This window comes from Sus scrofa, chromosome 1, assembly GCF_054392235.1.
Source record: "Sus scrofa isolate SSC_HxYL_T2T_F1_AM1 chromosome 1, Sscrofa_HxYL_maternal_Yorkshire_Landrace_v2.0, whole genome shotgun sequence".
NCBI lineage: Eukaryota > Metazoa > Chordata > Mammalia > Artiodactyla > Suidae > Sus > Sus scrofa.
In genome coordinates this window covers 60,197,988-60,213,667 of record NC_139383.1, presented here as the reverse complement: position 1 = coordinate 60,213,667, position 15,680 = coordinate 60,197,988, and positions in this window count along the sequence as shown.

Below are 15,680 nucleotides of genomic sequence, written 5' to 3'. Positions count from 1 at the left end.
AATAATTACTGTTGGTTCATTTTTCACTATATGTACATGATATGCAATAATGTTCTGATTTAATTTATATCACAAGGCTGCACATATTAACCCCTTCATTTTTAAGAAGAAAAATGGGTCCTCCCAATTGCAGTGAGCTGTCTCAGTGACCTAAATGTTTTCAGACCTACCATGTGATTCTGATTTTTCTACCATGATTTAACTAAAACCTATTTCATCATGACCACAAATGGTCTGTTTTTGCCTTTCTGATTATTTGTTGTTAATTCAGCTGCCCTAACCCCCTGGAATAAGCCTTCTCTTAAGCTGTCCTTACTGTCTCCAGTCAGAACCTTCTCAGCATGTGGTTGGTCGATATTCTCAAGTCACAACAGTAAAGAACTTGCTTGTGGATCTTGTTCACTGAGTTAATCAAGTAGTCTGTATCTTTTTGTAGCTGTGTTATATAGCTAGAACTGCCCCATCTGTATTTTCCTAATTCCTTCCATGCAAAGATAGGAACACTTCCACTATATCCTTCTTATTTTTCTTCAACTTTTTACATTTTGGTTGGAAATAGAATACTAATTCATACTATGGAGAAGACAATTTTAACATCGACCTCTTGACCAATTTATGGCATGATCTTATAAAATTAGTTAATCAAATGTTTAGCTTAATTTTGAGTATATATGTATTTGTAGGTGAAAATGACACCAGCATTTTTAGTAAAATATATGAAAGCTTGCAGTTAGGAGATAAGATTGTATATGTCAAAAATCATTATTATTTTGTGTAACTGTTCTGTAGATTTAAGTGGATGATCTTAGTCTGCATCCATGGATTTATATATTAGCATATATAAATGATTGGTTTTCTCCCATTAGAAATAGAAGGAAATAGGTATTAGTGCTATACATCTGTATCCAACACAAATAGTGAACTGAATCTCCTCTGTAAATGCAAAATAATTTTTTTGTGTAGTTCAAAAGGTTCTCCCAGCTACCCTCGTGGGACAGTTGCAGAAAAACATGAGAATATTTAGCTGGAATATGGGCATTCCTGTCAACTGACATTTGTTATAAAACGCTTAATATTGTTGTAGAGAAAATGTGAGATGAATACTGGTACTGTGGAGGTATCCTTTGTAATTTTTGTTGATTTTATGGTTAAAGGTGAAGTAAAATTTTCAGAATGATTGATTGCTGTGTTTCATCATATCTGCCATAGCCATATGACTTGAAAGAGTTCTATGGAGTTAGGAAAATCTATAGGCTTTTCTTGCTTCCCTTTGCGCCACAATGAGCAGTTTGGGATTTGCCACTTTCTTTGTAATGTCTTATAGGATGAACACAAAGGAAGAGTCAAAGGTGAGTCATTCAGTTGAGTTAAAAGGAATAGATTTTTGGCTGTGTATAAACACAACTACAAGATTGACTATTCTCATTGAATTGACTGATCAATTTGGTCCAACAACAAATTTGAGTTTTATCTTCTTTCACTCTATTGATTACAAACACTGGTTGCTTTTGTACATTTGCTTGTATGTGGACAGCTGCAGCATAGATAGTTAACATGGGCACTGAAGTCAGCAACCTCAGTTTATATCCTGCCCCTTCCGAAAATAACTGGATTATCTCATTTTGCCTCACTTTTATTATATGTAGAGTGGAGATTATAATGAATTTTTTAGGGTTATTGAGAAAAATCGATTAGATAATATATCCAACAAGCTTGAACAGTACCTGGATTAAAGTCAATTTATTTATTACTGCTTTATAATCATAATTACACTTGTGTCTACATATACAAGTACATGAGGTCTGGTGTTATGTGTATATAATACATATTTGCTTAAGGTATTCAGTTTAAAAACTCATTTAAATAAGTAAAAAATTTAATTAATTTATTTCATTTGACTTGTTGCTTAAAATCATGTGGAAAAATTAACCAGATGTTTGACAACCTATGTTGTGTCAACTTGCCACAAATAAGCCAATTCAATTAAAAATGTAATTATTCATTCCAATGGTCTGTTTACACAGTACAAGGCATTTATTTTGGCCACATTTTTTACTTAATTGCTCAAATAATTGGACTTTGGGTAGACAAAGCCTAGAATGGTCAAATTTGATGCTACTGAATGATTTGGCTGTTTAGATTTGTCATGACTCATTAACTATAAGTAGCAACAGAATTATTTCTGGTTTCCTGCCATTCACAGCACCGTGTAGTTAGGTTGCAGACAATTTTAACAGTGAGAAAATTTCGTTTTTGTATCTAATTGTACTTTATCCATGATAGATGAATTTTTAAAAATTTACTATTTATTATATTTTGGAGACTACATATATCACACAGTATACATAGTCTCCAAATGGCATGCATTTATATGTACATAATACATAAAATGCATACATACAGTTATACTCATTACCCGGAATTTTCTTATATTCTTATAAGGACTGTGATAAACAGTACAGAGTGAAATTTGCTCACTGCCGATAAAGCCTGACTAAATGTCTTTTGACTTCCCAGTGAAAATATTTTTAAGTATTTAAGGGGAAAATACTTATATTACCTGTATAAGTAACATGATACTGTGGTAGTCTTGTCTTTCAGAATTACACAAATGGGGCAGTAATAATCAATGAAGAAATAGAAATACATGAAAAGCATTTATAGAGCATTCAACCACCTAAAAAGTTGTGACTAAAGGGAATTCAAGTACGCACAACCCCTTAATTCATATTTATTTAGGAGTCATAGTTATCCTCACCACTGGAATCAATATTTAGGCATTTCTTTTGTCCCCAAACTATTCCTGATGTTTTTTGCTATAAATTGTAATATAAAAGAGACAAAACCCCAAAGTAATTTCCTCCCTATCAAGAGCTTAAATGAGAAATTACACATTTTGAAAAATCAGCTGTGCATTAAATTGCTTCAAAAGAAATTTAAAAGAGGAAGGAAAGTTCCAGGCAATAAAAAGCCCATTTGAAAAAAAACAAGAGGAACTCTTGTGCAGTTTCAGGTTTTGTATTTTTCTTTTGTTCTTTTATTTGTTATTCTTTTCCTGTAAACCATCAAGAAATATAGAAAGCTTTTATCATTTTAGTACTAAAATATATATCAAAGTATATACATATATGTATATGTATATATATTCACAATGTGTGTTTCTACTCACTAGCTGCAATATTCTTATAAGGTGAATAATGTATGGTAGAGAGTGGGAATTTGCTTGCTATACTAAAGCCTGTCTAAGCACAAAAATAATTCCTTTTTACTGAGAAATACTTCATCTCTTTTTAGTTTGTAGACAGGGTCTTGGGTGACTGTCTTAACCCCAAGTGGATCTGAGGTGAGGAAAGAATATCATTTAAGTGAAGTTGTTTTCCTTCAAGGCATAAAATAACTGGTAAGTGTAAGAGTCTATACCTTTTTACCTTTTCAGCTGGAGTTGAATGTGTATGAATCTGATGTGTCAAAAATATTTATAATAGATGACTCGGGGCCTCATGCTGCAGCCCTCGGGCAGTCGAAAGTCCAATTGACTTCAGTGAGAACTTTACCTGTCCAAGGTCCAGTTGCCTTGTGCCTGTAGGGTAAAAGAAAACACTTAAATGAAGCATTGATTCAGGGCTTCAAGAACTATAGACAAAAAGTCTTAGATAATGGTAGAAAGAAATCTGTAGCTGGTTGCCTGTCTGAGAACTGTAACTGACAAAAGTGGCTTGGTCTACTACGAATAGTTTTGACTGATTCTAATACATTTACTTATGAACATAAAGTCTGTGTATTTTAGTAGCAAAATGTAATGCCAGTGCTTCCCACACCTTTAAATTCTATTTCAATGTCAAAAGCCCTTAGTGTGTATCCATGAAGAGTCCATAAACTTCCTCTCCCCTAGATTTATCAGTCACAAGGCGTGACAAGATAGATATAGAAAGTATAAAGTAAAGGTCAAAAGGTTATTGCCTGAAGTGTTCAGGAAGACTTTCCATTCATCGATATTAAGGGTAAAGTGAAGTACAGGTGTTTTAGAAATCTACTGGTCCTAACACCTCTCTATGTATGTGAAATAACTGCAACCCAGAGGTGGAAAGACTGTCTTTCCACTGTATTATAATGATCTCTTCCTTTGCCATATTCCAGTTTCATCTGTTTCTCTTTGCTCCTCTTATCCTCCAAAAAAAAAAAAATTACTTTTGTACATTTTAGTTGAAGGGATATCAATCAGTTGGATTAAAAAAAAATCAAACAGGGGTTAACTGTTTAAGTAATAATACCTCAGACATATTTTCCTCTTCTATTAAGTAGGGTGCTTGTGGTAGGCTGCATTAGCAGTTAACTTCAGACTGTATTATAATTCCGTCTCATCCTATTTCTTACAAGTCTCCACTTCCCCTATATTATCCTAATGGAACTTCTCCAGGCAAAAACCACTGAGAAATACTGTGTTTGATAAATTCCTTGCTTTTTTCTTGAACATCTCCCACCCTTCCTTCAGATACCAGTACCTTAACCCTGCCCCGTCAAGTACAGAAAGTTACAGGGGCACGTCCCAGGCTTAAAACTACTTGATATAGAAGCACACAAACATTAAGTATCATCCCCAGCAAGAAATACTCATCTATCTTCTCATTCAGTGCATCCACCCCCATAACCATATGTGATAGAAATTTTCCTAAAAATTTGTGTCTTATGTGTAATAAAATATATATAACATTTCCTATCAACTAGAATTTCATCACATTAAACATGCTGAGTGGGTCTCAATGCATTGATTTTACAATCCACTAAATGAATTGCAACCTGTAAACTCTGTGGTACTTTTGCAGCTGTTAAGGAGATGGACATCTTGGTAACATGTTTGGACTTTTAAAAAGATAGATGGAGATCTGGTACTTTTTAGGAAGTGAACACCTTAATAATGTGAGTTGAAGGGTCATGGAACAAGAGTGGGAAATATGAGAAGAGGTGTTTTTCATTGTTGACTGACCCCCCCGCCCCAGGCACTCGCAGATACTGATAACCTGTTCATGATTTCTCCACGTGCTGTTTCAGAATTTTGAATTTTTTTCATTTGGTAAAAGTTCTATTGAAGTATCGTTGATTTACAAGGTTATGATAACTTCTGCTGTACAACAAAGCAACTCAGTTCTACACACATTCATTCTCATTCAGATTCTTTTCCCACATAAATTATCACATAACATTGGGTAGCATTCTCTGTGCTATACGGCAGGTCCCCATCGGCCAGTCATTCCATATACTTCACTGTGCATATGCCAGTCCTAAACCCCTGGTCTATCTCCACCCAAACCGGTCCATTTTGGTAACCATAAGTTTTTCAAAGCCTGTGAGTCTGTTTCTATTCTCCAAATAAGTTCATTTGTATCTTTTTTTTTTTTTAGATTCCACATATAAGCAATATATTTGTCTCCTACTGTCTAACTTGACTTAGTGTGATAATTTCTAGGTCTATCCATGTTGCTGCAAATAGCATTATTCTGTTCTTTTTCATGGCTGAGTAATATTCTATTTTATATATACATGTAAAATAGTGATATATAAAATATATGTAACATCTTCTTTACCCATTCCTCTTTCAATGGACATTTAAGTTGCTTCCATGTCTTGGCTATTGTAAATAGTGCTGCAGTGAACATCAGAGGGCATGTATCTTTTCAAATTATGGTTTTCTCTGGATAGATGGCCAGGAGTGGCATTGCTGGATCATATAGTAGTTCTTTTTTTAGTTTTTTGAGAAACCTCTATACTGTTTTCCATATGGTTTCACCAATTTAGATTCCCACCAACACTGTAAGATGGTACCCCTTTCTCTGATCCCTGTCCAGGCTTTATTACTTGTGGATTTTTGATGAGGGCCATTCTGGCTGGTGTAAGGTTCTTCAGAGTAGTTTTGATTTGCATTTCTCTAATAATTGGTGACTTTGAGCATCTTTCCATGTTTTTTTTTTTTTGCCATTTGTATGTCTTTGGAAAAAATGTCTATTTGGGTCTTCTGCCCATTTTTTTTATTGAGTTGTTTGTTTTGATATTGAGCTGCAGGAGGTATTTGTATATTTTGGAGAGTAATCTCTTGCCAGTCCCTTCATTTGCAAATATTTTCTCCCATTCTGTGGGTTTTCTTTTTGTTTTATTTATGGTTTCCTTTGCTGTTCAAAAAAATTTAATTTTAATTAGGTTCCATTTGCTTATTTTTGTTTTTATTTTCATTACTCTAGAAGGTGGATCTGAGAAGATATTCCTGTGGTTTATGTCAGAGAGTATTCAGCCTATGTTTTTATGTTTTTCCTCTAAAGGTTTTATAGCATCTGGTCTTACATTATCATATTTAATTAGGAATGCATCCATATAGATATCAAAAGAGGTTATGCTTTACTCAGTGGTAGGTTTCTCATAGAGACCACCACTGGAATGACTATCTGGTATTGGAAACACTTTGATTTTTGTTTCTCAGATGTGTCTTGGTTTTACAGGTTCTGATAGCCTTTGTTCTTCAGGGTATGTCTAAAACAACCATGAAGCAAAACCTGCTCTCCCTCTTTCCCTCAAGATTTCTTTGGCCCTTGGACCTTTTTAAGTGTTTTTCAGATAAGTTATAAAATCTGAATCAGGGAGAAACACCTGAGGGAATGAAAGTCTTTTTTTTTTTTTTTTTTTTGCACATTTACTAGAAAGTAGCCATCTGAAGATGAGAGAGGCTTTGTATGAGGAAGCAGCCAAGCCAGTATCACCAATACTTCCCAAAACAGGTACATGAAAACCAATCATTCAGCCAAGAAGCCAATGCTTGTTCCATGAGCTGCTGTCATGTGCATGAGATTCCCCAAGACCACAGTTTATGGGTTGAAAGACATATGAAAACCTTTAAAAGTATTCATTTGCAGCCATGTATTTTTTCAAGGGTGATTTACTGAGTGCCTATGATGTACCTACAATGTTTTAAGTGCTAGGGAATACAAGATGAATGAAATACATGTTTGAATAGTGAAAAGATTTAAGAGGAAAGAAGTTCTAAAGATGCTTATAAGTAGCAGCACTGTCATTAGACTAATTCTAATGAAGATAGTCAGTATACAAGAACCAAGGAAAGTTGTTCATTTCTTCACACTCTTGTTTTACTGTGAACTTTGGTAATGCTGACAGAAAGATAATGAAGCAGAAAGAGAGAAACTGAACCATAAAAATTTTATTTTATGCTGAAAATTATAAAGCAGTCTTTAAAGTTATTTTGCTATTAAAGTAATTAATTTAAAATAGCAAGTGAAAATTCTACAGTTACTCAGGACCCATTATTCAGAATTCATTGTCCATCAAAGCATTTAAAAGATGGTTTTTGGCAGTATAAAATGAGGAAAATAAAGCTTAAGAGAGAACAACTACTGATGGGAGGTGTAGGTAATGTTTCCTAGTGGGAAAATACATTATCATAAGAAGAAACACTTACCATAAAACATTCCAGAGGGGAGCGATTGGAATTCTGTCCCCTTCCATTGTGTTTCCATAATGTGAAAACAGCCAGTCAAATCAGTTCTGATTTTTAATTGCACCTAATAAAATAGCCAGACAACCATTGACGGGATCAGTCACTTTTCAACTTTTTTGCCTTGGGGGAGAAAGCTTTAAGTCTGTCTTTTAGTCACCTATTTACACAGTTTCATTTTAAAATTTCAAAGGTTGTTTTAGTATATGGATTTTATATAGGATACATATCCATTTTCAGTTAGAGTCTATTCATTTTCTTGATTACTTGAGACTTTTAATTGTATGCAGTGTTGTCCTCCTGGAAAGGCAAATTGATGCAATTGCCGATAGATCCTCAGGATCTAGGAGGGGAGGGAGAAAAAAGGCAGCTGGTAGCTAAAATATAATTAGCTGGTGGCTAAAATATAATTAGTGTCAATATGTAAAATACAGTTAACATCACCCTGCAACCTGCTCCCTAGGCCTGCTCAGCTTTCTTTGGTCTTCTGTGAACCCTCTTCCTTCAAATCTTCTACCAGCTGACCAATTGCTGTTCTTGATGTCAGTGCTTACTAACTACTGGTTAAAATACCCACCATAACAACTTCCAGATTTAATCTGCATAAAGGTATTAAGCTTATAGAGCAGATGACTTAATGATATGTTCTGGGTCCTACACCTCCGTAGAAAAGTCCTCCTTATATTTAGAATGGATAAGCAATGAGGTCCTACTGTATAGCACAGGGAACTATATCCAGTCTCTTGGGATAGAGCATGATGGAAGATAGTATGAAAAAAAGAATGTACATATATGTATGACTAGGTCACTTTTCTGTATAGCAGAAACTGACACAACACTATAAATCAACTACAATAAAAACTATCTTGTTAGGACATCTTAATTTGTCAAAATAAATCACTGTAGTTTATAAGAACTGTTACTACCATATGGTTATATTATCGAAATCAGACAGCTAAACCCCAGAAATACTTATATTTATAAAAGAATAATAGAATAATATTTGATAAAGAAATCATGATAAAACTTACTAAATTTTGATTTATGGAATGAAAAGTTAAGAAGGCTCTTTGAGCACAAAAATAAACTCAAAATGGCTGAAAGACTTAAATATATGACAGGACACCATCAAATTCCTAGAAGAAAACATAGGCAAAACACTCTCTGACATCAACATCATGAATATTTTCTCAGGTCAGTCTCCCAAAGCAATAGAAATTAGAGCAAAAATAAACCCATGGGACCTCATCAAACTGAAAAGCTTTTGCACAGCAAAGGAAACCCAAAAGAAAACAAAAAGACAACTTACAGAATGGGAGAAAATCGTTTCAAATGATGCAACGGACAAGGGCTTAATCTCTAGAGTATATAAACAACTTATACAACTCAACAGCAAAAAAACCAATCAATCAATGGAAAAATGGGCAAAAGACCTGAATAGACATTTCTCCAAAGAAGATATACAGATGGCCAGCAAACACATGAAAAAATGCTCAACATCGCTGATTATAAGAGAAATGCAAATCAAAACTACCATGAGATATCACCTCACACCAGTCAGAATGGCCATCATTAATAAATCTACAAATAACAAGTGCTGGAGGGGCTGTGGAGAAAAGGGAACCCTCCTGCACTGTTGGTGGGAATGTAAACTGGTACAGCCACTATGGAGAACAGTTTGGAGATACCTTAGAAATCTATACATAGAACTTCCATAGGACCCCGCAATCCCACTCTTGGGCATCTATCCGGACAAAACTCTACTTAAAAGAGACACATGCAGCCGCATGTTCATTGCGGCACTATTCACAATAGCCAGGACATGGAAACAACCCAAATGTCCATCAATAGATGATTGGATTCGGAAGAAGTGGTATATATACACAATGGAATACTACTCAGCCATAAAAAAGAATGACATAATGCCATTTGCAGCAACATGGATGGAACTAGAGAATCTCATACTGAGTGAAATGAGCCAGAAAGACAAAGACAAATACCACATGATATCACTTATAACTGGAATCTAATATCCAGCACAAATGAACATCTCCTCAGAAGAGAAAATCATGGACTTGGAGAAGAGACTTGTGGCTGCCTGATGGGAGGGGGAGGGAGTGGGAGGGATCGGGAGCTTGGGCTTATCAGACACAACTTAGAATAGATTTACAAGGAGATCCTGCTGAATAGCATTGAGAACTATGTCTAGATACTCATGTTGCAACAGAAGAAAGAGTGGGGGAAAAATGTAATTGTAATGTATACATGTAAGGATAACCTGACCCCCTTGCTGTACAGTGGGAAAATAAAAAAAATTATAAAAAAAAAAAAGAAATGCAACAGGAAAAAAAAAAAAGAAGGCTCTTTGACATCATTAAGATAAAGAAAGATAAATTATATAATGAAACTTTTCCCTTCAAGAAAAGTAATAAAGACATTTATCAACTTAGGAGCGATTGTGTTTTAAACATTTATATATGAACTGTTTTGTTGGAACTTAGAATGCATTTTCTTAGATATATTGAGCTTAACATGGGTTTGAGTTTACAAGGGAGTCAAAAGTCTCTGAAATCTGTAACATACTTGGGGATAAGGCATAAGCCCAATAAACAAAACTTTTTCTAAGGTTTACGATCTTTCAACCTGTTACTGTTGTAAAATTCTCACACATCTCAGAGTTCTTATTGAATCTCTTTTCCCCTCTTCCTTCTTCCCTTATTATTTTTGGGGATAGCATTTCAAATTGAGTAATTTTCCCATTGATTTACATTAAAATTTCCCCAATTATTTCTTTTCATTTTTATTGACTCTTTGTTAAGTACTATCTCCATACAGGAGCTAAATTTTCTTAATCCATCATCAAATAATTTTTTGCAAAAACCATTAATACACTGGAGCACTTATTTGATGGGATTTCAGTGACTCACTTTACAAGGGGAAGAAACCTTATGAAATGCAAAGAGAAGCCATTTGTTTCATCTTCTCCAAAACTGTGGATATTTATACATGAGTACCCAGTATGTTCTGAGAAGTACTTATGCAACGTCCAGTGTGACACTGATCACACAGGAATGTTAGGTCTGTCTTTGATAGATGTTGGATCCCACTACCATTTTTATACATAGTCAGTACTAGTTCTGGATCTTTGTCAGGAGCTATGCTATGGGGACTTAGTTCTTGAAAAGGTCATTCAGGCTGAACTAGAATATTTGTAAGGTTTTTTAAATTACAAGATGGAGTCTCTACAGGTCTTAACTACTCGTAGATGTCAAGTTTTATGTGTGTGTTAGAAAAGGGACAGTGTTAACATTCCAGCCAGTTAGAGCTTGGCCAATCATGTATCTCATTCTGGATGAAGCAGAATTTTATCAATGACAAAACCTGAAAGTCTTGGTTATCAAATACCACATCAGTTTAAAAAGAACATAATCACCATAATCAACAACTGAAACAAATGTCAGTTTTTTCTTAAAAACCGCCAATATCTATATGGGAAAGATAATCTTCATACTTCCTGATCGACATCCATCTGATAATCTCTCTTGTTTACTGCAGTTTTGTCATCTAGTACCTATACAGTGCTAATATATATATATATTTATATGTATATAAAAGATAAAATCATAACCTCATAAAAATACAAAATAATATGCCATCAGTTTATTTAAATAATTATTTAAATAATTAAAAAGAGAAGCAGTAAAATGTTATAATAAGTTCAAAGGAGAATTAAAAGTTCTAGACACATACAGGCCATCAGGAATGCTGAAATGAATGTAAGAATGGAAGAACAAATCTTTTTTTTTTTTTTTTTTTGATCTTTTTTAGGGCTGCAGTCATGGCATATGGAAGTTCCCAGGCTAGGGGGTCTAATCAGAGCTGTTGCCGCCGGCCTATGCCACAGCAACAGAATGCCAAATCCTAGCTGTGTCTGCGACCTACACCACAGCTCATGGCAACGCCAGATGCTTAACCCACTGAGCAAGGCCAGGAATCGAACCTGCAACATCATGGTTCCTAGTGGGATTCTTTTCCACTGCTCCACGACGGGAACTCTGGAAGAACAAATCAATATTTACAGGCCTATAGTCAACAGTCACTTGCATTATTATTAAATAGCTCAAAGACAATGAAAAAAGTGAACCCTGAAGGGTACCCCAGACAAGGTACCCAATAATCATTATTTTTCCAACTTTAAAATCTTTCACAATTTTTTTTGACAAAGGCTTAAGTCTATTTTGACTCTTAATCCTGGATTAAGAGTCAGTGTAAGAGAGAGGTGTGTGGGTGATTTTATTTTTTTAGTGGGAAGATTTATACCATCCTAGACTGAAGTGTATCTTCTATCAACATAATGGCCTGCAGCCTGATCTCTGAAGCCAGTCACTGTCTCTGACACTTAGCTGAGTGACCTCAGGCAAGTTGCTGTCCTTCATGGTTCTGTGCCTATGAAACTGCTATCATGATATACATTATTGTGTAAGTTTGCTCTAGGGGGTTTCTGCATTATTTTGGATTAACTAAACATTTTTTGCATCTATTTTTGTTTCTTTTGTTGGATTAAAAATATATAAAGTATATATATTATAAAGAAATACATATATATTATATATATATATTTAAACTTGGTTGATTTAGGATTTGTTATGCATCTTTATCTTATCACAGTCTACCTTCAAGATATATGTATATATTATCAAAACCTAAAAGCTATAGTACCAAAACCTCACAATGATAGATTTTCTCTCTCCCCTTATGACCTTTATTGTATTCATTGTTTTCCTACATTTTCATAACACATATTCCATAAATTCCTTACTATATTATACTTTATATAAATTTTATTTTTGTTTCAATACTCAATTATGTTTTAAGTATGTTTAAATTATAAAAATATCTGACACATAATGCTATGTAGCCTCAGTTCCTTGTGACCTCAGTTTCTTTCTGATGATCCACATTTCCATCTGGCATGTTTTTTATTCCACCCGAAGGACTAATTTTTACATTTAATAAGTGCAGGACTGTTGTGATGAATTCTTTTAAATTTTGTACATTTGAAAAACTCTTTATTGTTTTGAATTATATTTTACATATTATAGAGTTCTAGATTGTCAGGTTTTTTTTTTTCCTTTGAGGATTTTAAAGATACTGCTCAACTGTCTTCTCCCTTTCACCCTTTCCAATGGGAAATCTGCTGTCATCTGAATACTTGTACTTCTATACAAATTGTGCTTTTATTTTCTGCTGGTTGATTTTCTTTTTATCACTGGTTTTGAGCAATTGGATTACAATATTCCTCACTGTCGTTTTCTCAGTTTCTAATGCTTAGGGCACATGATGCTTCTTAGAGTTCTGGTTTTACATTTTTCATTAAATTTGAAAAGTTTGATAGTATTATTTCCTAAAGTATTTTTTTTTTTCTATCCAACTCTCTTTAGAGGACTCTTATACATGTGTCTTTGGCTGCTTAAAATTTTCCTACAGGTTGTTTTGTTCATTTAAATTTTTTTTCTTTGTCTTTATTGCAAGTTCACTAATATTTTCCAAAATATCTACTCTGGTAGTATAATCAAGTATATATTTTTTCATCTCAGACATTGTATTTTTATCTCTAAAAGTTTAATTTAGATCTTTTTAGTATATCTTTCATGTCTTTTCTTTGAAAAGATAGAATATATGCACACAAAATATATATTAAAATATTTATGGTAACATTTTTAATATACTGTGTATTATTTTAACATTTTTGCATTCTGGGCTTGTGTCAAGTGATTGATTTAGTCCATCATTATGGAATCTATTTTTCTGTTTCTTTCCATGTCTGCCATTGTTTTTTCTTTTTCTCTTTCTTTTTTGATTGTATGCTAGGCATTGTGGATTTACCTCGTTGTGTGATAGCTATTTTTGTTTTCCTATAAATATTCATGAGCTTTGTTCTGGGTGTAGTTAAATTACTTTGAAACATTTGATTCTTTCATATCTCGCTTTTCAGATGTGTAGTCAAAAGCGGTGTTTAGTCTAGTGTTTTTCCTGCTAGAGGAAGTTTCCCTCTGTGTATTCCATTCAGTGTCTGTGAATTAGGATGATTTTTCAGTCTGGTTGGTGGGCCCAGACACTATTCCTGATCCTGTGTATGCACTACGTGCTGTTCTCTCTAATCATTTTGGGTGATTCTTCTTTGCAATTTCAGGTAGTTTCTTCACATTCATGTGGTAATCAGTACTTGACTGCATGTTTGAGGGTTACGTCAACATAGCTCCGATGTTCTCTCTGTGATGTTCTCTTCCCCATACACAGGATAGCCTGTGTATTCCACCATTTCAGTTTCCCCAGACTCTCTGCGTTACCTCCTTAAACCCAGAAAGTCTGTTGTGCTCTTTCTGGCTTCTTCTCCTCTATGCTACAGCCTATAAACTTTTATCAAAAACAAAAAAACCCAAAAAACAAAAAAAAAGCCTCCCTGATTATAGGCCTTACCTCTTCTCTTTCCCATTTCTCATGGATCACTGTTCATTGTTGCCTATGTCCAGTAGTTTAAAACTGTTATTTCATACCTTTCCTTCCAATGTTTGGTTGTTTGAGGGGAAAGGTTAAATCTGGTCCCTTTTACTTCATGATTGGATAAAGCAGAAGTTTGTATTTTAATGTGATACTATAAAAATTATTTGTCAAGTAATCTCTCCAAGCATGCTTAGAATCATCTGTTGAAGCCTTAAAATATATACTAATTGAATAGAATGTTTTGCAGAAGTTAGCACAGAGTGCTCCTGAGAGAATGACAGCAAATGATAGATAAGAAATGGACAGCTGACTTGTGGCTGACAAAGGGGAGGGAGAGGGATGAATTGGGAATTTGGGAATAAATATCTATGATGCAAACTGTTAGATTTAGAATGGATAGGCAATGTCCTGCTGTATAGCACAGGGAACTATGTCCAGTCACTTGTGATGGAAGGTGATGAAAGATAACATGAGAAAAAGAATGTGTGTGTGTATATACCTGTGTGTGTGTGTATAAATATATACACATATGTATATGTGTGACTGAGGCATTTTATTGTACAACAGAAATTGACAACAATGTAAATCAACGATAATAAAAAATTTTAAAAATAATCCAAGTAAAGCTACCTGAAAACAGGACAGAAAGACATAAAACACTTTGAAATAAGAGCAGACATTCTAGCAAAGATGCTGACTCTTAAAACTGTTACAAAGCCACATATAACTATAGAGAAGTGTATACAGTTGAATGATATGCATTTCTCTCTAACTATACTTTCTAGTCATCCACAGTAAAGCACAGCCCTTTTAAATTTGATTCCAAAAAAATAGCATTCTTCATAGGACGCTAATTGTATTCTTTGTTGGTTTAGCAATAACAAAATGACAAAAGATGACTGTGAATTGAGTAGCACATTCTATTTCTTCTGCTTTGTTAAGCATCCTGGGATCTATCTGTTACCAAGTCTAAGCTCCTATTGCTCATCACAAGACTACTCAGTAAGTCAAACAAGGAGGTATGAGGACAAGGAATGGTGACTATATTTGGAAAGCTAGCAGACAAAGGAAATAGTGGGCTAGTGTCCTAAAGAACAATCCCATCTGTGTTAGGATTGTTAGGATTCAGGCTTCTTTTAGCCTAAAAGGAGAGGAGGGTGTGGCTAGCTGTTGCAAACTTCTTGGTGTCAGAATCCTTTGTTCTTACAGCTGTCTACTTAGGTCATAATGTTCCTATACATCTCCAACAAGACAAATGTTATTTTCTCTTTGCAACTTTTTATCTTTGTTTGAATGGGAAAACATTATATGGATCAGAACCTGGAGAATGGGTTACCCTGTATATTTCAGGCTTTAGGCAACATTCTTTTAGGAAAGGCACAGCCAGCATGACTAAGCACAGGAAACAGACCGCAAAGGTTAGCAGCTAAAGGAATATATTCAATATGGAATCATATCTTTATGAAATCTATACATATCTATATGAAAAACATGAGGTATGCATTTGTTTATCTAAGTGTTTATTTATCTGCAGATGATTCTTAACACATGAATTGAAAACTCCATAAGAATTCCAGATCCCAGAAGGCCTGAAGTCTGGAAGACAATTCAGGGAAATGGCTTTGATTGATTATATGTAAATCTATATCTCTATCTATACAGACAGACAGCTATTTAGAAA